The following is a 5000-nucleotide window of genomic DNA, read 5'->3' as shown; positions in this document are numbered from 1 at the left end:
CAGTACCAACTAACTTCAAAGACGAGTCAAGTCTGTCATGCGAGTTTAACTCCAGTGGAAAAATTCGTTGAACAGGTCTTACCTTTGTTCCGGCTGCAGTTCTAACACGAACCACTCTACTAACGCCATCAGCACCAGGGTAAATCTCTTCAATTATCCAATCCAATCCTCTTCAATCCACCAAGACGACGTCTCCAGGCTGAAGTTGTACAGGTCCATTCCGCTCACGCTTTTGTATGAGTGAACTGACGTTACATCACACCATGAAAGTAACAACGCTGCGTTTCGCTTTAGCCAGATGATTTCAACACAAAATATGAGTAGCTAGTTATAAAACCGAGTACTATATAAAGTTTTTACATCAACTTCGAGGCAAACTTGTCTTGACCGGTAAGCGACCGGTATATGAAAAATTTTCACTGTGACGTTTCGAGAGTCGTATTTTCCTACCAATTATTTCCATAACCATAGATACCAGTTAATCGATTAAAAATCGATGCTCATCGAATACAATTATCATTTTACTTACAAGTCGGCGTGGCATACGGTACAAAATCAAGTTGCTCAAATGAAATAATAGCAAATTATCATCATCATCATCATCTTATATTCATCTTATCATGCTTCATGAAATGTCACCATCGAATATCGAAATTAATACTCAAATTACCTTTCAAGTAATAATATATACGTGAATCAACATTTTAAAATACTTTGTATTTTAACTTAAAATAATTAAGCTGTTTATAGTTTAGCGTAGGAAAAGCTAGGAAATAAAAACAATAATCGTTACAAATCGATGATTCGGTCACTGCCAAATCGATTAGACAAACTCACTTACCAATGCTCGATAGATGGCGGGCTGCAACGGCTGCTCTAATTTAAACAGAAAAATACACCTCCTTTTTTTTTTTAAGTAGGCCAAAGATCATAGATATAATAATATCCAAAGATGATGACTTACGAATAGGCATGATGACATTTTTTTGGAAATGGTTTCATTATAGACGCCTAATAATTACAGAAAAAATAAAAAATAAAATAATATTCATTAATTTTGTGTGTGGCGTTCATTACTTTGCCTCATATGTGAATAAAATGCAATTTAGCTTTCAGTTTTTTAAGTGCAAAGTAAGCCTTTCCGAGCTGGTGTGGTGAAAGAAAATAAACTTACATACTTCAGAATCATGAGGAATAATAAATGTTATAAGACCCCGGCAATTTGCGAATTTCGATTTTCGCGGTAGCCACCCTGTCTAGTCTCTCCTCCGACACGGAATGACAGATAGAACGACGGGGTTGCCAGAGTTCGAACTGGGCTGGTTCGTGATGACTTTACAGAAGAAGATTTCTTTCTTTTTTATTAAATTTCACACGAATCGGTTTAGAATTGTGAAAAATGGTTAGTTGTTTTTTTTTTTTCCCTGCACTCTTATTTTATAACCTAAATAATAACATTAACACGCCACACCATATATCCTTTTATTTTTAACATTAGCACAGCTTTATTAAGCTTTCAATATACCTAAATACATACATATATTTATTTATTTATTTATTAAGTATTTCTCGATTCCTAATATAAAAGTGTAAAATATAATAATATAAAATTGTAGTATCATAAAAAAATATTATGGTAAAAAATATTTGCACACGGCGCGCACCTCTTCCAAATAACACAAAAATCAATAAAAATAAACGTAAGTACATTTTTTTTACACTCTATTATTATACGCAGTAGCCCCCTCCCTCCCTTTTTACTCAATCATATTATTATTAAATTTCGTTTCTACTTTTCTTCGGTCAAGGCCTCTACAGACGTTGTAACAAGTCACATTCGATTTTTTCTTTTGTCATCGATGCTAAGTTTATTTAGTTAACTTAACCAGCAAAAAACCTAAACTTACTTTTCAGATTTAATTTAGATAAATAAATGTACCTACCCACCTAACTGCCGGACGCAAATCGAATGCGATCCAAGGTGAGTTGTGTCTGTATAGCCCCCCCCTATTGACTGACATTGATTGATTTACATAATATGTCACATTGACACTGACACATTCAGTTCGACGACACAATCAATCAATCAATACGATCGATCCTTTATTATTTACCTATATAAATAAATAAATAAACAAACAATTAGGTAAGTAAGTGATTCCACCGGTAAACTTTGTTCGCCATATTTTTTTTTTTTTTTTTTTAACCTAACCTAACCTAACTTTTTTTTTTAATTTTTTTTTTAACCTAACCTAATCTAACCTGACCTAACTTTTTTTATTTCTTGTTTTTTTTTTATAACCTAACCTAACCTAACTTTTTTTTTTTTTATTATCTAACATAACCTAACCTAACCAAATTATTATGTTCTTGAAATGGTTATAGTCTCGCAGCAAATTTTCCAGTAAAATACCTGAAGTTGGTGTGTATGTATTTATGTTACTTATAAACTTATAAAATATATGTATTATAAGAAATGTAAGTACCCCTATACCTAGTTAGGTATCTACAACACAACACAAAACAACTGCTCCTCGAAGCTTTTAGGGCGCGCGGCGGGTCACACAAAACACCAAGATGTTACACATGCTGGTGGACTGTGGACCACCGTTGTATTATTTATTTGCACTTTGGTCCTAGTTTACGCGTTTTAATATTGAAACGTGACAGACGGGGGAGATATATTATATTATCCTTACCCACGGGGGAGAGTACAACGCGCGCTGTATTTACTTGCAGATTGTCTGTCACCATCGCCAATTCGAGACGACGCAAAGTTGCCGATTGGTTTGAATGATGACAACATATTTGCGAGAAAATAGTGTGTGTTCTCCTATACGTGTGGCGAGGATCGATCGGATGATAATCCGATTTAAAACAAAGAACAATTTTTAACCCTAACGGTAATACGGTTTTTGAAACTCTCTCTCAGTGTTTTCATATCGCGAAACCTTCAAATACGCAATTGTAATTGCGGTTAGTAGTTTAGCGGTGGTGGGAATACGCTTTGATGTAAGTTTCATTATACTGTATTGGTTGTGAGGGTTTTGAGGGCTCTATAATACCTGGCGAGCGATATAAATCGTAACGAACGACTATGTTAAAAAAAGAATCTAAAAATTAAAAAAATAAATAGTGAAATTTTTATGTCTGGTCGTGGAAGAACGTTCGATTACATATCGGCGCTATGAAACATCACACAACTATGTGCGTGTGTATGTGCGCGCTTTACTCACCCGCTACCTACCTAAGGTACACGCACGCACGCACGCGTGTGTCTCTGTACCACCAGGTAGAATAGAGTGGTAAGTGAAATATCCACCAGTCTACGATACGCCACGTCGATTTCGGTATATCCGAATGGTGGCGTGTGTCGTATACGACTCGTGTCTTACGCGTGCGGTCTCCGTCGTCTGTGTGTGTTGTGTAGTATAATATACATAGATGATATTGGCGCGCACGCGTCGGCGCTAGTGTTTTGTGTCTCTAAACAAGACTCACATGAACACGGCAGCTCCCTGGTTGATCCTGCCAGTAGTTATATGCTTGTCTCAAAGATTAAGCCATGCATGTCTCAGTGCAAGCCGTATTAAGGCGATACCGCGAATGGCTCAATATATCAGTTTTGGTTCCTTAGATCTTACTCAGTTACTTGGATAACTGTGGTAATTCTAGAGCTAATACATGCAATCAGAACTCTGACCAGTGATGGGATGAGTGCTTTTATTAGATCAAAACCAATCGGCGGAGGGCCTCGCGTCCGAAGTCGTAACATTTTGATGAATCTGGATAACTTTTGCAGATCGCACGGTCCAGTACCGGCGACGCATCTTTCAAATGTCTGCCTTATCAACTTTCGATGGTAGTTTCTGCGACTACCATGGTTGTCACGGGTAACGGGGAATCAGGGTTCGATTCCGGAGAGGGAGCCTGAGAAACGGCTACCACATCCAAGGAAGGCAGCAGGCGCGCAAATTACCCACTCCCGGCACGGGGAGGTAGTGACGAAAAATAACGATACGGGACTCTTACGAGGCCTCGTAATCGGAATGAGTACACTTTAAATATTTTAACGAGGAACAATTGGAGGGCAAGTCTGGTGCCAGCAGCCGCGGTAACTCCAGCTCCAATAGCGTATACTAAAATTGTTGCGGTTAAAAAGCTCGTAGTTGCATTTGTGCTACGCACTGTCGGTGCGATTCATCCGAATCGATACTGACACGTTTGCGGAGCATATCGTCGGTGAATCGTATGTAAAAGTACGGTTCAATATAAAAATCCTATCGCGATGCTCTTCAGTGAGTGTCGAGGTGGGCCGACAATTTTACTTTGAACAAATTAGAGTGCTCAAAGCGGGCTCAAAATGCTGCTTGAATATTTCGTGCATGGAATAATAGAATATGATCTCGGTTCTATTTTGTTGGTTTTCAGAACTCCGAGGTAATGATTAATAGGGATAACTGGGGGCATTCGTATTGCGACGTTAGAGGTGAAATTCTTGGATCGTCGCAAGACGAACATCAGCGAAAGCATTTGCCAAAGGTGTTTTCATCAATCAAGAACGAAAGTTAGAGGTTCGAAGGCGATTAGATACCGCCCTAGTTCTAACCGTAAATATGTCATCTAGCGATCCGCCGACGTTACTACAATGGCTCGGCGGGCAGCTTCCGGGAAACCAAAGATTTTGGACTCCGGGGGGAGTATGGTTGCAAAGCTGAAACTTAAAGGAATTGACGGAAGGGCACCACCAGGAGTGGAGCCTGCGGCTTAATTTGACTCAACACGGGAAATCTCACCAGGCCCGGACACCGGAAGGATTGACAGATTAACAGCTCTTTCTTGATTCGGTGGGTGGTGGTGCATGGCCGTTCTTAGTTGGTGGAGCGATTTGTCTGGTTAATTCCGGTAACGAACGAGACTCTAGCCTGCTAAATAGGCGTCGTCATTTAGGTGCGCGCGGCCGTTCGCGGTCGCGCAACTCACTGGCGACGTATTAAAAT

At 39.1% G+C, this 5000-nt stretch overlaps 1 non-coding gene across 1 annotated transcript in view; it reads left to right on the top strand.

Moving 5' to 3' along the window:
• The first annotated feature begins 3515 nt into the window (after positions 1-3515).
• Positions 3516-5000, top strand: part of LOC134674270 (small subunit ribosomal RNA) — a 1908-nt gene continuing 423 nt past the window's right edge. The window contains exon 1 of the ribosomal RNA XR_010099577.1: positions 3516-5000. This exon is cut by the window's right edge and continues 423 nt beyond it. This is a non-coding gene — a ribosomal RNA (small subunit ribosomal RNA).

This window comes from Cydia fagiglandana, chromosome 19 (genome assembly GCF_963556715.1).
Source record: "Cydia fagiglandana chromosome 19, ilCydFagi1.1, whole genome shotgun sequence".
NCBI lineage: Eukaryota > Metazoa > Arthropoda > Insecta > Lepidoptera > Tortricidae > Cydia > Cydia fagiglandana.
Note: the sequence above shows the minus strand (reverse complement) of the source record. Positions and strands in the feature narration are given on the sequence as shown.